The sequence below is a fragment of the Bos mutus genome, chromosome 14, assembly GCF_027580195.1.
Source record: "Bos mutus isolate GX-2022 chromosome 14, NWIPB_WYAK_1.1, whole genome shotgun sequence".
Taxonomy (NCBI): Eukaryota; Metazoa; Chordata; class Mammalia; order Artiodactyla; family Bovidae; genus Bos; species Bos mutus.
This window is the reverse complement of record NC_091630.1, coordinates 57,588,284-57,608,286: the sequence shown is the minus strand read 5'-3', so window position 1 is coordinate 57,608,286 and position 20,003 is coordinate 57,588,284. Positions and strand designations below refer to the sequence as shown.

General features: G+C 41.0%; 1 long non-coding RNA gene across 1 annotated transcript in view; it reads right to left on the bottom strand.

The window, feature by feature from the left end:
• Nucleotides 1–19,476: 19,476 nt before the first annotated feature.
• LOC138990759 (uncharacterized) overlaps nucleotides 19,477–20,003 on the bottom strand; it is a 43,993-nt gene continuing 43,466 nt past the window's right edge. The window contains exon 3 of the long non-coding RNA XR_011466860.1: nucleotides 19,477–19,600. This is a non-coding gene — a long non-coding RNA (uncharacterized lncRNA). The remainder of the gene's footprint in view (nucleotides 19,601–20,003) is intronic.

Sequence of the window (20,003 nt, the reverse complement as noted above, 5' to 3'; positions counted from 1 at the left end):
GCATCCCAAGTCCATCCTCGACCCATCAGACAAGGTGAGTTTCCACTTCCAGGGCACCCAGTTCCCTCTGTGACTCAGAAGCAGCTGGAGACCCTAGCTGGTCATGTAAGGGCATGATGAGGGGACATCTCTGCACATCCCCGCATGCTCCTGCCAGGAGGAGGGGTCACCGTGGGTCAAGCTCAGGCAGGGGTAGAGAATAGAACCTGAGCGACAGTGCAAAGTCGAGTCCTGGGTTTCAGCCAAAGACAAGAATGAGCCTGATTATATTACATATTTAAGATTCTCTTTCAAAATGAGGAGGCAAGAACTTCTCTTTGTCACAAGAAATCAATTTCTTAGCTACCGTTTCGTCTCAGCACAAATATTCCCCTGCTAGGTCCTTTAAAATGCCATTTGTTAGAGCGATTACAGAATGAATTCCAGTCCCTATTTAATTCTTTCAAAAATCATCTTTTGCTTTTAAAGGATATAAAAAAGCATATGGATGAGCATATTAATCACAGCTCCTATTTCCAGGGCCTGAGTGAATAGAAGCGTTTATGTTAATGGTGTATGTGGCTGAGCATATAAGTCTGGGAATAGTCCCGATTACCAAAATTATCTCTTCTACTGCAACAAGAAGATGACTGAAAGAATAAATTACTGTCACAGCGTACCCCATCCAGGCTACCTTGTGGAGGTTAAACTGTTGCTCTTTGAATTGAGGTTACAGAATTTATATTCTGTAACACTGCCAGTCACAACACTTAAGCCATGACAGAATCAGCCAAAATGTTGAGCCACCTTCTTTGGCTCTGGTTCTGAATTAATTCAGAAAGTCCCAATTGCATCTACTGCGGCCCCCTGGAGAATCAAACCTTATAAAACTATCCCTTATTTACTTACACTGAAATCTCTTGCAATCAGTTCCTTAGTGGAAAATTGGCACCGGTTATTCACAGGACAACACATATCTCTCACACATGGGCCACCAAGACACTGGATGTGAACACTGAGCAGATGTAAATATAACAAATCAAGTTGGGGATGGGGGAGAGCTACTGCACACTTCGATGGCCTGGGTCCCTGAAGACTATTTAGAGCTAAAGGAGGGGAAGCCGTCTTGGGATTGACAAACTAGTCAGTGTTATGTATCAATGTATCAAAGTCACATTCATCAGGACAAGAACAACTGTCTCCAATTTCCTGTCTACTGTTTTCCCTTCCATGAGGTAGGACAGACTCTTTTCATCATGAGCAAAAAGGATGCTTGGATCTATATACCATTTCCAGAGAGGAAGAAAGTCCCATTCCAGAGAGGAAGAAACTCTGAATTACCATCACGAAAACAACCAACTTTTTTAAGCCAGTTTTAAAAACACTGTGAACAACTCACTTGTTTTTTCTACCAGTAAAAAATAAACAAACTAACACCTAATTGGGCTTTCCTGGTGGCTCAGACAGTAAAGAAGCTGCCTGCAATGCAGGAGACCTGGGTTTGATCCCTGGGTTGGGAATATTCCCTGGAGAAGAGAATGGCGACTCACTCCAGTATTCTTGCCTGGAGAATCCCATGGACAATGGGGTCACAAACAGTCCAACACGACTGAGCATGCACACACAAAATACCTAATCATCTATGAATGCTAGATCAGGACCATGAGAGCCTAAAAGTGAACAGAACATGGACAATGGTTTCTGCCAGGTTTTTATCTGAGGAACAAGAGTTAGGAAAGGCTTCTGAGATGAGAAGCGTAGCCTGTAACATGGGGAGCTGAGGTCTCACCACATTATGGCATATTTTTTCAACTTATCAGAATAAAATGGTGGTAAGCACAGAGACCCAAATACAACACATTAAATTGCTAAATGGGGCTTTTTTATATAATAGGAAATTCTTTTCTAAAATGTCTTGGATTTGGTAGCATATCATCGAAATAAGTTGTCTTTTTTTTGCAACCTTGAGACGACACCCATCCTTCTACTTTGCAGTAGATTGACTCTGCTCAGCGCAGACACACGTTTAACCAAATGAGCAGAAAGAACCCGCTTCACATGAAAGGTTGAAGATGACAAGCAATGGGGACCTGTGTCCCTGAAAACCCCTTCATGACCCCGAGTTCATTCAGACTTACGGAGAAAAGGAAAAGGAGTGATGATTTCATATGAGAAGGTTTTCTCAGTTGAGAGACTCCATAGATTCTTCCCTTTCCCCCCAGGGTCTGAATACAAAGAAATGAGCTTGCATTAAAACCAGACAGATTTCCACTGAATATAAGGAAGAACTTTTCACCCATTACGATGATGAAACACTAGAATAAAGTTCTCTGTGAAGTGTTCAAGTTAAATCTCTTTCCCAGAAATATTAAAGAAGAAAATAAAAACTATCCATCATGAATGATTTAGACATCCCTCTGGATGAAAACAGCAATTTCTCAGGGTCCTTCCATGGCCCAAATCTCCTATGTGCCTTAGTCATCCTTCCCTCCTCCTAGCTACAGAGGGAAATGCCTTCCAAGGACAGTGGAAGTAACAGGGGCATTACTAACAAGTGTTCACATTTATGCCTCTTGTCTCTGCAACAGTACAAGGTAAGCATCATTATTTCCAGTTTATAGGTTCTGAGGCTCAGGGAAGTCAAGAAGCTTATCAAAGATCACACAGAAAATAAATAACAGTCAGCATCTTAACCCAGGGGCTTCACCTACAGGAAAATCTCTTGCAATCAGTTCCTTGGTGGAAAATTTGCACCAGTTATTCATAAAACAACACACGTCACACACTTGAGGTACCAAGGCACTAGATGCCGAATACTTAGCAGACGTAAATATAATAAGGGGCTTCCCAGGTGGCTCAGTGGTAAACAATCCACCTGTCAATGCAGGAGACACAAGAGACCTGGGTTCAATCCCTGGGTCTGGAAGATTCCCTGGAGTAGGGTATGGCAACCCACTCCAGTATTCTTGCCTGGAAAATTCCATGGACAGAGGAGCCTGGCAGGCTACAGTCCACAGGGCTGAAAAGAGTTGGACACAGCTGAGTGACTGAGCACACACACACATCCTAACCCAGGGCTATCTATGAACAAGTCTGCATGACCCCATGGATAAGCCATGCCTTACTCTTCCCACATGCTGCCTTATAGTAACCATTGGAGGCTGACCCCTCCACCCATGAAAACTCTCCAGGACACCCTCCAAATGTGCCACTTCTAATCCATACAATATAACATGGCATGCCTGGAAAACTAGCAAACAAGTATAAGACCACGAATAAAAAGAGGAAGATAACTGATAAAGACAGATTAAAAAAATAGAAGTGAAACATCAATGAACACACACTATACAACATCCTCTACTACCCGAGATCTCATGAAATCACAAAGAATTCACTAGGTTCACAAACTACTGTGAAAGGAGAAATAAATGGTACAGCCCTAGCAAAGCCTGAGAAAATTGCCCCATGATTTCTGCAATGAGAACGTGTGAAACTGAACAACTGTGCTAGGGCATTGTTCTATTTCTTCCGCTCAAAGAAACAGGGCCCTCCAAAGATACAGTCCCGTCTGTTTCTCTGAGGCATTGGGTTACCACGGCTTGATAACTAAAGATTCTTTATCATTCCCTTGTCATTAACCATTTGCATTTGAGGTCAGGGAAGGAGGGAGCAGATCCCTTTAACACGGATGCCCCACAGGGATAATCCCACCTGTTATGAGCATTAACTAAGCGTGGGCTTGGTAACTTTCCCAAGAAACATGGCTCCCTGACACCTCCCCAGACTCACCAGCTGGCCGGCCCTGGATCCCTGCTGCTCCCTCTGGCCAGGTGGCCTCAGACTGGAAGTTACTTGTGAGAACTCTTCATGAAATGCATCCCCCAAATATTCTTCATTTGCCTTGGAACATGTTTGCAAAACACTCCTAAAATGCTCAGCCAGCAAAACACCATTTCTGTCCTGTACCTCTTTCAACATTAAAATGAACAATCATGTGCTGAGAATTTGATGCAAAGACTAATGAAAGACTCACTCTGCCTTCCTGAAGTTAATGACCATAGCCACAGAATAATGTGGGGCTCTGATAACAGGACCCAGCAGCTGCAGGGAGTGGAGGAAAGGCACCTAACCCAGATCACACTCTCTGGGAATGAAGCTGGAGCAGAGCCTTCCATATCAGTCCACTCAGGCTGCCATAAAAATCACCACCAACCTCTGCTTACACAATAGACATCTATTTTCTCACAGTTGTTTGAGGCTGAAAGTCAGAGATCAGGGTGCCAATAGAGATGGTTTCTGGTGGGAGCTCTCTTCCTGGCTTTCAGATGGCTGCCTTCTCACTGCATCCTTGTCAGAAAGCAGGGACAGAGGGAGAGCTCTCTGGGGTCTCCTCTTATAAGGACACTAATCCTATGGGATCAGGGCCCCACACTTATGACCTCATTATTTCCTAAAAGCCCCACCTCCAGATATAGTAACATTGGCAGGTTAGTGCTTCAAAGTAGGAATTTGGGGAGGTCATAACAGGGCTTCCCAGGTGGCACTAGTGGTAAAGAATTCGCCTGACAATACAGGAGATGTGAGTTCGATCCCTGGGTGTGGAAGACCCCCTGGAGTAGGAAATGGCAACCTACTCCAGTATTTTTACCTGGAGAATCCCATGGACATGGCAGGCTACAGTCCGTAGGGTTGCAAAGAATCAGACATGACTGAGTGACTGAACAATGCAGTCTAGAGCACCGTCAGAATGACAGGAGAGTCCAGGTCGTGGGCAGTCCAGGCAAGGAGAGCTTCCCAGGCTAATATGCCAGTGAGCACAGGCTGAGAGCCTCAGGCAGCAACACACATCAAGGATGTTCACCCATCCAACGTGGCTGACATAGAGGAGGATGTGATGAGAGACAGCACAGGGAACATTCTCTAAGCAGTGTGCATTTTATCATGTGGGCAGTCAGAATTTTTGCAGGACTCCTCATTAAAAAGTTGAACAGATTTGTATTTTAGGAGAAAAACAGTTGATCCACATCTTAAGAATAAGCAGAAGGACAAAGAGAATTGGAATTATGGACCCAGGCCATAGACACTGCAATAATTCTGGGAAAGACACTAAGGGGGGTTGCCAATATAGTAGCAATAGACAGGAGGATGAAGTGAACATTTGAGAGTCATTAGGAAGCAGAATGGCAGGAATGGATGGCCAGTGGAGAGAGTATGGAAGGGAAGGATAGAGAAGAATCCTAGGTCTCTGGAAGGGATGCCTGAGTGATATTTGTGTCTTTATTTTATCATTATCATCAAGGTCAAACCACATCCTTTGCTTTTCTGTTGTTGCTGTCGTTCCGTTCACGGGTGGTAGACTTCACGTGACACACTAGTGGGCCTGGCATGTGGATCAAGGAGTAAAGATGATACAAATCACAATCAGTATAACGTTTGGGGTTTAATACTTAATGATGGTAGAAAATTTAATGAAATAAATAACAATATCACAATTTGAAGCCCTGTGTTAGAGATATTTTGTGCGTTACACTAAACAATGGGTAATTATAGGAGTTTATACTTACTAAATTAAACCGACATCCCTCAAATATTGTTTCACACATAACTGAAGTGAACATTATTTAACATAAGTTAAGTGAAATTTGCTCAGTCGTGTCTGACTCTTTGCAACCCCATGGACTATAGCCTGCCAGGCTCCTTTGTCCATGGAATCCTCCAGGCCAGAATACTGGGTAGCCATTCCCTTCTCCAGGGGATCTTCTCAACCCAGGGACTGAACCCAGGTCTCCCGCATTACAGGGAGATTCTTTATCATCTGAGCCACTAAATAAATGTATTAATAAAATATTTTACTTTTCAATTACTTTGTCATTGAAATCCAATTCATACTTTTTACTTATAGCTCAGCTCAACTGAGTTAAGTTACATTTCAAGGACTCAATAGTCACGCATTGCTTGTGGGTTCCATATTTGACAACAGCATTCCAGAAAAGTTCTTGATGCAAGCATTAGATATCAACATTAAGCTATTAGTTGTTAATCAAAAGGTTAAAGTAATCACTTATTATACAAAATATGAAACAATGAGTGTTGTTTTAAAGAACAAATAATTATTTTAAATTCTAGCTTCCCAAATCTATGTAACAAGCCAAAGATTAATGCTTCTGATGTGTAAGTAAATTTTCTGATGCATTACTTATAATGCCATCTGACAACATGTGAGTGCCCAGTACTTGATTAGACTGTTTACCTTGTTGAATAGAGAAACAAGACATCCTCTGCCTTCAGAGACTAGTGAGGACTTTAGGGGATAAGAAGACATCTACTTTCATTACATGCATAATCTTGTTAATGAGAAGAGCACGGGAGACTTGTAAAGCTCCGTGGATATCAGATGGGGCAGTGAATGTAAATTAGCTTTATTTACCAATATTTATTTGTCACAAGTATAATAAACTGGCTCAAAACAAATTTGACAGTAATCCTGGGATTATTACTAACACCACTTTAAGTCTTTTTCAACTCAAATGATTTTAGGTAGAAGAGAGTTTTGAACAATGTTGACTCCATGATGAAACACATGATTAAATATGTGTTCAAATTTTTCTCTTGGTGTAAAGAAAGCAGTGAGTTGTAATCTTCCAATCTTTTTTCTGGCCAATTGTCACGGCTCATGAGTCCTGATGTATATTATAACCTATACCTATAAACCATCTAAAGAAAAGGCAGCTTTTCATTCCATGCAAAGCAGAAACCAGAGGCCTTACTGTATATTCATCCCAGGAGGATGTTTTCTCACCATGGCCTTTCAATGTCATTCCTGAGTATAGGTCAGGGAAACACGATCCATGTTTCCCTAACACCTACATCTTGAACCAATCCAACCAGGAACCAAGCTTGGGCTTTTTCCTTCTCCATCAGCTGCTCCTAAGGGATCCCTCATTGAACAACAAATAAAGCACAGGGAGACATGATGGTACAGCTATCACTGATGACATGGCATCCGGGCTGCATGTTCAGCTTCTGGAAACACAGCCAGTTGTAGTCCAAGGTCAAGTACTCTGTCTCAAACAGGGTCCAGTAGCTTCCCTGGAGCTGTTTATCAAAAGGTCTATATGGTCTGATTGCCATCTATATGTCTTCCTTGGAAATCAGATCTTATGTCTATTTTGTACAAAATTTGGGATTTTGCTATTGAGTTATATGCTTTCTTTATATATTTTATATCAGTTCAGTTCAGTCACTCAGTCGTGTCCAACTCTTTGCGACCCCATGAATCGCAGCACGCCAGGCCTCCTTGTCCATCACCAACTCCTGGAGTTCACACAAACTCACGTCCATCGAGTCTGTGATGCCATCCAGCCATCTCATCCTCTGTCGTCCCCTTTTCCTCCTGCCCCCAATCCCTCCCAGCATCAGGGTCTTTTCCAATGAGTCAACTCTTCGCATGAGGTGGCCAAAGTACTGGAGTTTCAGCTTTAGCATCAGTCCTTCCAAAGAACACCCAGGACTGATCTCCTTTAGAATGGACTGGTTGGATATCCTTGCAGTCCAAGGGACTCTTAAGAGTCTTCTCCAACACCACAGTTCAAAAGCATCAATTCTTTGGCACTCAGCTTTGTTCACAGTCCAACTCTCACATCCATACATGACCACTGGAAAAACCATAGCCTTGACTAGACGGACCTTTGTTGGCAAAGTGATGTCTCTGCTTTTGAATATCCTATCTAGGTTGGTCATAACTTTCATTCCAAGGAGTAAGCATCTTTTAATTTCATGGCTGCAGTCACCATCCGCAGTGATTTTGGAGCCCAAAAAAAGAAAGTCTGACACTGTTTCCACTGTTTCCCCATCTATTTGCCATGAAGTGGTGGGACCAGATGCCATGATCTTCGTTTTCTGAATGTTGAGCTTTAAGCCAACTTTTCCACTCTCCTCTTTCACTTTCCTCAAGAGGCTTTTTAGTTACTTTTCACTTTCTGACACAAAGGTGGTGTCATCTGCATATCTGAGGTTATTGATATTTCTCCTGACAATCTTGATTCCAGCATGTGCTTCTTCCAGCCCAGCGTTTCTCATGATGTACTCTGCATAGAAGTTAAATGAGCAGGGTGACAATATACAGCCTTGACGTACTCCTTTTCCTATTTGGAACCAGTCTGTTGTTCCATGTCCAGTTCTAACTGTTGTTTCCTGATCTGCATACCGGTTTCTCAAGAGGCAGGTCAGGTGGTCTGGTATTCCCATCTCTTTCAGAATTTTCCACAGTTTATTGTGATCCACACAGTCAAAGGCTTTGGCATAGTCAATAAAGCAGAAATAAATGTTTCTCTGGAACTCTCTTGCTTTTTTGATGATCCAGCAGATGTTGGCCATTTGATCTCTAGTTCCTCTGCCTTTTCTAAAACCAGCTTGAACATCTGGAAGTTCATCGTTCACATATTGCTGAAGCCTGGCTTGGAGAATTTTGAGCATTACTTTACTAGCATGTGAGATGAGTGCAATTGTGCAGTAGTTTGAGCATTCTTTGGCATTGTCTTTCTTTCGGATTGGAATGAAAACTGACCTTTTCCAGTCCTGTGGCCACTGCAGAGTTTTCTAAATTTGCTGGCATATTGAGTGCAGCACTTTCACAGCATCATCTTTTAGTTGAAATAGCTCAACTGGAATTCCATCACCTCCACCAGCTTTGTAGTGATGCTTTCTAAGGCCCACTTGACTTCACATTCCAGGATGTGAATCACATTCCAGGATCACATTCCCGGTCTCCCTCGTTGCAGGCTGATTCTTTACCATCTGAGCCAGCAGGGAAGCCCCTATAGTTTGTATATTAGTCTCTTATTAGATAAATGATTTGAAAATACTTTCTCCCATGAAATGCCTTTCCATTTTGGTGACGGCTTCCTTTTCTGTGAGAAGTCTTGAGTTTAGTATGGTCCCACATGTTCGTTTTTGCCTTAGTTGTGTTTGTTTTTGGATTCAAGAAAATCATCACCAAGAGCTATGTTAAGAATATTATCACACATACTTTCTTCTAGGAGTTTTATGGTTTCAGGTCTTACATATAAATCTTTAATCCATTTTGAGTTAAATTTATGTATGATGTAAGATAGTGGTCCAGTTTCATCCTTCACACATGGCTGCCCAGTTTACCCAACACCATTTACTAAAGAGACTGTTCTTTCCCCATTGTATGTTCTTGGCTCCTTTGTCATAAATTAATTGCCCACATATGTGTGGGTTTATTTCTGAGCTCCCTATTTCATTCCATTGATCTGTCTGTTTTTATACCAGTAACATATTATTTTAATTGCTGTAGCTTTGTAATATAGTTGACATCAGGGAACATGTCTCAACTTTTTTCTTCTTTTGCAAGATTGCATTTGCAATTCAGCATCTTGTATGATTCCATACAATTTTTAAGGTTTAAGAAGAATGGGTAGGATGGGCACTGTCCTGTCACTTATAAAGAGTTAGTAAACATCTCTGATAACTAAGAGATCATAAAACTGGTAGCAGAAAAAAGAACACACAGGAAAGAACAGAAAGTTCTTCAAAACTGACACCCAAAAACAAAATTTAAATGTATAACTGACAGAAGATGGAGTCTAAAACGAAGAACCCGATGATTCTGAGTACCTATTTCCCAGATAACAGTTTTAACAGTATTACAGGGAAAAGGGATGGAAAGCAGATAAAACCCTATTAGTAGTGGCAAACTTTATTCAAGAGAAGAATTGAACAAAGAAAGGCCTCCTGTGATCTTGGAAAGGAGGAAATCAACTAAAGACATGAATTCTCTCTAAGGTCATGTGAACATTTAATGTGATACTGACAAATTACTAACAGATTTTTTTTATTACATAAACTCGTTCAGAAGTCCACATGAAGATATAAACAAGGGTAAATATCCATAGACTGGAAGACTATAAAAAAGAAAAGTACTGAGGGGAAACTAGCCTTACTAAATACATTACATATGAATAGTGAGATTAAGGTAAAAGAAAAGCAAATCCAGTAATATAACCAAATTCACATGGCTATTTAGTATACAAACAAGGTTATATTTCACACTAATGGTGTGGCCACAGGACTGGAAAAGGTCAGTTTTCATTCCAATCCCAAAGAAAGGCAATGCCAAAGAATGCTCAAACTACCACACAATTGCACTCATCTCACACGCTAGTAAAGTAATGCTCAAAATTCTCCAAGCCAGGCTTCAGCAATATGTGAACCGTGAACTTCCAGATGTTCAAGCTGGTTTTAGAAAAGGCAGAGCAACCAGAGATCAAATTGCCTACATGTGCTGGATCATCAAAAAAGCAAGAGAGTTCCAGAGAAACATCTATTTCTGCTTTATTGACTATGCCAAAGCCTTTGACTGTGTGGATCACAATAAACTGTGGAAAATTCTGAAAGAGATGGGAATACCAGACCACCTGATCTGCCTCTTGAGAAACCTATAGGCAGGTCAGGAAGCAACAGTTAGAACTGGACATGGAACAACAGACTGGTTCCAAATAGGAAAAGGAGTACGTCAAAGCTGTATATTGTCACCCTGCTTATTTAACGTCTATGCAGAGTACATCATGAGAAATGCTGGGCTGGAAGAAGCACAAGCTGGAATCAAGATTGTCAGGAGAAATATCAATAACCTCAGATATGCAGATGATACCACCCTTATGGCAGAAAGTGAAGAGGAACTAAAAAGCCTCTTGAGGAGACTGGAAAAGTTGGCTTAAAGCTCAACATTCAGAAAACGAAGATCATGGTATCTGGTCCCATCACTTCATGGCAAATAGATGGGGAAACAGTGGAAACAGTGTCAGAATTTATTTTTTTGGGCTCCAAAATCACTGCGGATGGTGACTGCAAGCCATGAAATTAAAAGACACTTACTCCTTGGAAGGAAAGTTATGACCTAGACAGCGTATTCAAAAGCAGAGACATTACTTTGCCAACAAAGGTCCGTCTAGTCAAGGCTATGGTTTTTCCAGTGGTCATGTATGGATGTGAGAGTTGGACTGTAAAGAAAGCTGAGCGCCAAAGAATTGATGCTTTTGAACTGTGGTGTTGGAGAAGACTCTTGAGAGTCTCTTGGACTACAAGGAGATCCAACCAGTCCATTCTAAAGGAGATCAGTCCTGGGTGTTCATTGGAAGGACTGATGTTGAAGCTGAAACTCCAGTACTTTGGCCACCTCATGCGAAGAGTTGACTCATTGGAAAAGACTCTGATCCTGGGAGGGATTGGGGACAGGAGGAGAAGGGGATGACAGAGGATGAGATGGCTGGATGGCATCACCGACTGGATGGACATGAGTTTGGGTAAACTCCGGGAGTTGGTGATGGACAGGGAGGCCTGGCATGCTGCGATTCATGGGGTGGCAAAGAGTCGGACACTACTGAGTGACGGAACTGAACTGAATGGTGAAAAGATAAGCTAGTCAATAATAGATAAAAAAACAATTACACTGATACCTGAAAACTTACTTGAATCTGTAACTCACACATTATACCCCAAAAAAATTAACATTAAAAATTTTTGTGAAAAAATGTAAATTTATTAAAATATTAGAAAAATACTGTGAAAGAAGATTTTTGTTTTTACTTGGTTGCTTGTGTATCTCTTTTGTTTTTGGCAACTTCAGAGTCAGGAAAGCCCGTGTAGATGACATGAAGGCCAGATGTCACAAAATCCACAATTAATTAAATCAATTCTATAAAAAATTTTTTTAAATGTATTCAAAGGAAAACCACTGCAGTCAAAAGATAACAAACTGATAAAAAACGTATTTACTATAAGAACTCAATTCTATCAAGACGAAAAGTATAACCCGCTCCCAAGAAAAATGAAATTATAGTAACATTTTTAACAGGCTGGCAGTAATCAAAGTGTCCACCTAGCATTTTGGTAATGGTATGGGGAACATTCACATCCTCTCCCGATGGAAGTAGAAACTGGTACAACTTCTGTAGAAACTTGGTAACAGCCACTGAATTTTAAAATGTCAATGATCTCTGACCCAGAATTTTAATTTTGGAAAGTTGTTCTTCAGATGCATAGGACATGTATAAAGTTGTTCAGTGATGAATTATCTGTGATAGAGTTATTGAAATGTTTTTATAGCAATAAAATAGACTAACAGCTTAAAAGAACAAAATCACTGTACATATTTGTAATGAAACCAGTCTCAAATCGTTAGGTAAAATAACAAGTGCAGACCATTTGTGTAAGGTTGGAAGAATACATGTATAAATGCTTATATAAGCATTAAATATCTCTGAATGATATAAAAGAAGCTGAGAACCATGAATGTATCAAGAGAGAGGTCCTGGTGGCTGGGGGTATAAGGAAGTCTTTCGTTTTTACATTGTGAAGGTTTAACGTTTGTACCGTGAACACGTTGATAAGTGTGTTGGTGTAAGAAAAGACCACTTAATCAGTGGTAATAACCACAGTTGTTATGGTAACTAGTCTTGGTTCATCCAAGTGGAAAATAGCTGAAAAAAAAAATCACTTAAACTGTGGGAGATAAAATTAAACTTTCCATGGGACTAATTTTATGTAAATTTATACTCATTTTTACTTTTTGAATATAGTTTTTGGACTCTCCTGCCAAATGTATGAAACAAAAATGTATCAAGAAATCTAATATCCAAAATCATTGCTAATGTTATGGTGTTCAGTTCAGTTCAGTTCAGTTCAGTCATGTCATGTCTCAGTCGTGTCCGACTCTTACCAAACAGTTAATATAATTTTCTTAAATGTTAAAGTAACTACTCAATATTCCATGAAATTGAGTACTGCTAATGCATACTAGGCTTCCTTTGTGGCTTAACTGGTAAAGAATCCACCTGCAATGTGGGAGGCCCGGGTTCGATCCCTGAGTTGGGAAGATCTCCTGGAGAAGGGAAAGGCTATCCCTTCCAGTATTCTGGCCTGGAGAATTCCATGGACTGTATAGCCCATGGGATCGCTGAGTCGGACACAACTGAGCGACTTTCACTTTCACTTTGGAATGCACAATCTCTTTGAGTCTATGGCCAAATAAAGGTAATGAGTCTGCAGCATTACAATTTAGGCTTTCACGAAAATTTCACGTATCACCATCTTCTGCTCAGTTTATGAAATTTGCAGTGTCATGTGCTAGGTAAATGCTAACCCCCAAAACCTGGAGCCTCAGAGTGGAAAAGTGAGATAGAAAGAAAAATAAATGATCAGACATGTTAATTATTATCTTGTTTGGGGAACAAGAGATGAATCACATATGAGAATATTCAGTTATAAAACTCAAACCGTGTGTAAACTACTTCTTCCCCGAGTCCTCCAACAGCAGTGTCTGTAACAGCACACCATTCACAGCTAGACCTTGGTGTTCTTCCTTTGAACATAAACAATTTCACAGAACATCAACATCAGACAAGGTCACTCTGTGAGCATGATAAAGCAGTCAAAAAACAAGGCCACTTTATCATCTTATCTAAGGACAGACAACAGCAAGGTCACTGTGAAAACCACAAACTACGCAACACCACCTCTTCCGACTGATGTCAGTGACTGATAATTCTTTACTAACTACAGCTTTGACCACACTCATAGCCTTCCTATGAAGATTTATTAAGATAGCTAATTATCCCTGCTTCCAGAGATCCTCCACTCCAGAACAAAGATCTGGTTCCTGAAACTTCCCCCCAAATTATAGAACACCTTGCTGACAGACCCAGTGCTCCCCATACTGTGCGGTCTCCCTCACTGTAATGAGCTACAAGCCCAACTTGCTCAACTAGAGTGTAATCCTGGTGGTTTTGGCTGGAAAGACAAAAGAGTCATCTACACTCAACAATGCACATTCTCCTTCAATTCTCTCTTTTATGCATATCCATCAGGCTCTCATCCACACTGAGCCCGTGAAACCCTCTTGTCAATGGCACCAGTGATTTCTACATGATATTCAATGGTCAACTCCCAGTCCTCCAATACTTGACCAATCTACTGTTGCTCAGTCGCTCAGTCATGTCTGACTCTTTATGACCCTGAGGACTGCTACACGCCAGGCTTCCCTATACTTCACTGTTTCCTCAATCTACTGATCTGCATTTGCTGCCAATCACATCCTCCTACTAACATTAATTCATCACTTGACTTTCACAACATGTAATTTTCCCCTTTTCCTGCCAGTCACTCCCCAGTTCTTTTATGGATTCTGCCTCATCTCCCTAACTTCTAAACATTATGTACCCAAAGGCTTAGGTCTCTGACTAAGACATCCACCATCCCACCAAGAGCATCTGTGAATGAGCTTATGGTAACATATTTTCTGGTGAAAACAGGGTGGATTTGATCCTTGCTGATGAAGAATGAGTTTTTAGGTGGGACATTCAGTAGATAACATGCTGGTGGCATTTTTTAATGTTTGAGAGGAACTGCCATTTTAGATAGCTTTGAAAAGTGTGCTGAGTGTTAGATTTATGTTCTTAGAAGAAATTACATTTAGAAAGTAATTTTACTCCTAGCTAAAATATTTTATTTCCATAATAAAGATATTTAGAATAAGCTTGAGGAATCATTCCAAATGAAATGATAGAAGTTTATTTCAACAGTTTAAAATATTGTCAACATGCTTAGTCTATCCTACTAAACTTGGGCCTGAGGCTTGCAAATCATTCGGTTGTCATCTGTCCAAAATAAAATCTTATCTTTTGAGACATCTGCGTAAGAAGTTAAGATGCTGAAGGACATACAATTATTCATTGCTATTGTTCTCAGTTTGAATAGAAAAGTAGAAGCAAAATAGCCCTATTTAAGATCATCAGGTAGTGGCTGATTATGTACTGTATAATTTATGATAAGAGCTTGGTTTTTTTTTTTTCACATTTTCCATGGATCACTCATTTTAACTTAGATTCTGACTCATTTAAGAGCAAAGATTATACTTTCATTTGAAAGTTTCACAGTAATTCCCTAGTTATACCAAGAATCCTGATTTAAATTTATTGCCCAGCACTGCTCTTGAAAAACTCTTAACTACCGAAGATTTCATCTAAATTACTTACCTGAAGTGAAAGTGAAAGTCACTCAGTCATGTCCGACTCTTTGCAACCCCATGGGATTCTCCAGGCAAGAATACTGGAGGGGCTTGCCATTCCCTTCTCCAGGGGATCTTCCTGACCCAGGGACTGAACCTGGGTCTCACACATTGCAGGTGGATTCTTTACCATCTGAGCCACCAGGGAAGCCAAAATTATCTACCTACCAGTGTATATTTTGGAAAGCATTGATAATGCCACTTCTCAGTTCCTTTGGGAATGTCCATACCTAATAAAAATGCCACAGATGAATTGTGAGACACTCACAAAGACACTGGACCTTACTAGACCATGTATTTATGGGATAAGAGATGGAAAACCAAGAAAGGGCTAGTAGACCCGTCAGATACAACCTTTGCCTTCTAACTCTAGAAAGGTAAATGGGGCCACAGCACAGTGACAGCATCCTCTGGTTTATATCACAACCTGGAAGCAGTACGGAAGCTATTTAAGATTCAGAAGGAGAAATTACAACACTCGATTTCTTCTCTCTATATTCCTGCTCTTGAGTGGGCAGGGCAATTCAGGGGGTCGACTGATGTGATCGGCAGGAATGCGCTTTCCTCATTCCTTGTTTCTCCTTCCACTGGCTTGACGCTGACCAGTGTGATAACCCTGGGGGCCATGTCCTGGAGATGGGGTTTCAATACTGCCACCTACAAGGAATCAACAACACCCATTTTGAAATCTGAGTGAAAGATTAACTTTTGTTGTGTTTGAGCCATTACACTTTTTCAGGCTATTTGTTAGAGTTAATAATGCACCTTAATAATAGAAGTGTGTAGTTCTATGACAGGCATCACTACAAGGAAATGGTTACAGATATGCAAAAAGATTCATGTGCAAGGATGTTATTACAGCATTATTTATGATAGTAAAGCAAACTGGAAACAAACTCAAGGTCAGACAAAAGGTGGTTAGGTAAGTAAACATTTATGACAAAATAGTTCTAAGCATTTAAGATAGATTTTAAGTCAAAAGATGTAACACCAATTTTAAAAGAAACTGATTTAACACTTGCAAAGTAGTTGCCACCTTGTAGGCAGTCTTCTTTCTAACCACTTGAATCTTCACAACAACCCTGTTACCTCAGTTTTATGGAAAGAAAACTGAAGCACAGAGGTTAAATAACTGACCTAAGGTCACACAGCCAATAAATGGCAGAGCTAAGAAATGAACAGGTAATGATATGTGAACACATCTATTAGATATGAAGATTAAAAGGCAGAGAGCAAAGCACATTTACATTCTTATCTTGATTATTTTGTGTGAGTGGGTTGGGTCAATTGCAGGTCACTCATTCATTCATCCATTCATTCAGAAATATTTACTGAGGGCTCACTACATGTGAGTGCTGCTTTGAAGCAGTAAACAAGACTGACTTCATAAGCTTCCCATACAAGCAAGAGAAACAAAAGAAATAAATAACATTTGAGAAGTGCTATGAAGTAAAGCCAGATGAGGAGGTAGAAGCTGATGTGGGGGCAGGGGGCACCACCTTAGGAAGGACCATCAGAGAAGCTCTCTAAGGAGGGATTGTTTGGACAGAGACACAGAAGTGGGTCATGCAGAGTTTGGGGCAAGGATTCTGTTCTGGGCAGAGGGCAGGGCAAAATACCAGGAGGTAGGAACAAACCTGAGTGTCTGAGGGATGGCAGGAGAACCAAGGTGGCTCTAATGAAACGCACAGAGGAGAGAGGGGAGGACAGGAGGCTGGTGACAGGTAGGCCCAGTGTGCACAGGGCCATACTAGAGAGGAGCATGGCTTTGTTCTAAATGTGATGGGGGACTCCCCTGGTGGTCTAGGGGTTAGACCCACTGCAGGGAGCACAGGTTTTATCCCTGGTCAGGGAACTAAGATGCTGCATACAAAAAAAAATTTTTTTAATAAAATGTATGTGATGGGAGGTATTGCAGCTTGAGTTCCTTAGGATAGACGCTAAGATGGAAATGTGTGGGTGAGAAGTTTTGGGGAAGTGGTCTCAGGCATCTATAGCTACAAAGGGTGGGGCTTTTCCGATGGCTCAGTGGGTAAAGAATCTGCGTGCAGTGCAAGAGACAAAGGAGACTTGAGTTCAATCCCTGGGCCGGAAAGATTCCCCTGGAGGAGTAAATGGCAAATCACTCCAGTATTCTTGCCTGGGAAATCTCACTGACAGAGGAGCCTGGCGGGCTACAGTCCGTGGGGTCACAAAGAGTCAAACATGACTTAGCAATTAAGCACACACAGAGCGTGAAAGAAGCAGGACCTGGCAGATGGAAAAGGGGAACTGTGATGCAGTGCACCCCACTGGGAGCTCTGGAGTTAAAATGGCCAATACTACTCAGTCTTTATACCCCGCACCAACCATCAGTGGATTCAGGCTGCCATGAAGGTGATCTTGGCTGAGGTGACTCTCTTCAACAGAGCAATTCCTAAAGAGCGACTCGCTGAGGGCTGTTAGCTGCCAACTGTCCCACCATCTGGGGGAAACAGTGCTTCAGTCCCGGGGAGGGGTATCTGGGCAACACACCAGAGCATCCACTACAGGAAGCCATTGGAGGGTTTTGAGTGAGGAGTGACATGTTTTTAAGGATCACTGGTTGCTGTGTTGAGAAATGGTTGTATAACCAAAAGTAGAAGCAAGGAGACCAGTGAGAAGGTGAGTGGCTTGGCAAGTATCCAAACAACTTCTTGGCTAGTGATAGCAGAGAATCAGAACATCCATTGGAGAATTTCATTTATTCTTTTAACATGAGCAAGAATGTCTGCAGAAAGTTATACAGATCCCTGAAGGCACCATCAATCCCCATTCAGACAGAGACAATGCCAGGATCGTGTCCTGCAATTATAATAAAAATTGGTCCAGAAAACTGAAAATCTTAAAAAGAAGGACCTGAACCATAAGGATGACTTTGCTACATCCCTTTAAGAAAGTTGAGAAATGATGTAGCTGTTCATTGAAATTAAGGACATAGACAAAAGAGGAAGTGCCAATGTTCCCACCTGGAGAAGAAGCCATGTTTGGTCCAGGCTATAGAAAACTTTTCTACAATAAGCACAGCAAGAGGCATCAATGCAAAATCCTAGACCAAAAATTTAACACTAAGTCATCTGTGCATGAACTCATTGGGCTTCCCTGGTGGCTCAGTGGTAAAGAATCTGTTTGCCAATGCAGGGCATGAGGGTTCGTCCCTGAATCAGGGAAGATCCCCTGAAGAAGGAAATGGCAACCCACTCACTCCAGTATTGTTGTCTGACGGGCTACAGTCCGTGGGGTTGCAAAAGAGTTGGACATGCCTTGGCCACTAAACAACAACAACATGAATTCATCATAGATTAAATTAGTAAATATTTTGCCAGTTTGGATCTTAAAATAGCTCCCCTCAAGAAAGTGGTTCTGAAACTTTTCTATGTGTGAGAACCACCCTGGATGCTTGTTGAAAGAAGTTCCAGGCTTCATCCTCAGACATGACACAGGTCTGCATGTCGTTCAAGCACCCAGTATGATTATGAGGGAGAGGGCTGATGGACAGTCCTTGAGAAACACCATCTTAGGGAACAGTCACCACAAGGCAGGAGGCAACTTGCATTCTAATGTGGCTGACCAGTTATCTTGGCAAGTAGAGCCATGACATGCAACTGTGAATGAATCTGTGGTTGCTGTCACCATAGACAGCCTCTGCCCAAAACAGCTGCATGTCATCCTTCAACATGCCTGGTTTAAAGTACCCCTCAGTCACAAAGTCCAGCCCCCAGTTCATCACATGAGCGCCAGAAAAGAACTCAGCTGAAAGTGACTAGCTGAAGGAAGTGCTGCAGATGAAATCACAGGAAGACAGGTAATCAGTTGGACTTATTGCCACATCTGTTACACTGTATATGAAAGTTTGGTTTCACACCCAAAGTGAAAGAAAAACTTAAAATCTCATAAATAATACATTGGAGAGAGAAAAGTTGTTCTAATGCAGTGTCCAGAGAAGCCCTGCTAAGATAAAAGGTTCTGTTCAGTGTTTATCTTGCTGGAGAGAACAGGGCAGCAGTGAGGCAGAGTTGTAATTGACCCAAAAGCACATATGAGAAATGAACCAAGGAGACCATGCATTTAAAAGTCTCGAAAGAGAGTTAGGTAGCAGCAGGGTAAAAGTCCAGCCAATCTGCAATTCAAGTGACATGAAAACATGTTTGACTCAATATACTGATGTACTGAATTTGTATCACATTCAACCTTTTGTTCCAGTGTATTTGGCAAGGTGCAAAAATAAATTTGAGGTTAAAGCTTTAGCATCTTGTCTCTCTGAGACACACAAAAGGATACAATTAAACAGAACAGCTGGTTAAAAGCTTTATTGGAACCTCTAGGAAGCCAATACATTCTACCACTGAGACCAGAAGCTGAAATCTACACTAAATATTGAATTTGTAATCCAAGATTCTTATTAATTCTGTTCAACATAAAGTCCAGTCTTCTTATAGACTATACAACTAATGTTAGAACATTTGTTTGATGGTTATGTGAGCAGACATTTAAAACTGCCTTCTGTCCGAAGTTCTGTTATTGAACATAAAAAGAAGAGAGAAAAGATTGTCATTAGACAAAAGGCTGGTCTAGGAAATTATATTTAGTATAAGATAGTCAACTCTTAATCATCTATAAGAATCAATAAATAAGGCAGAAGAAAAATAATTGATATTTGACTTTGTTACAATATTATCTTACAAACTATTTTCTCTTAAAAACTATATTTAAGCTATTTTTTTGACTCATTTGTCCCAAGCACAACTATAAGGAATAGAGACTGGCCCAGAAAAGATTGTGTCAGGATTAATCATGTTGGGAATTACTGCTTACCCTTGATAACCAGATAAGAATATGAAAGTTGAATATAGACCCTCCACTTCTATCCTTGATAGACCAATTAGGAGATCTGCCCGCCCACCAAAAACAACCACGT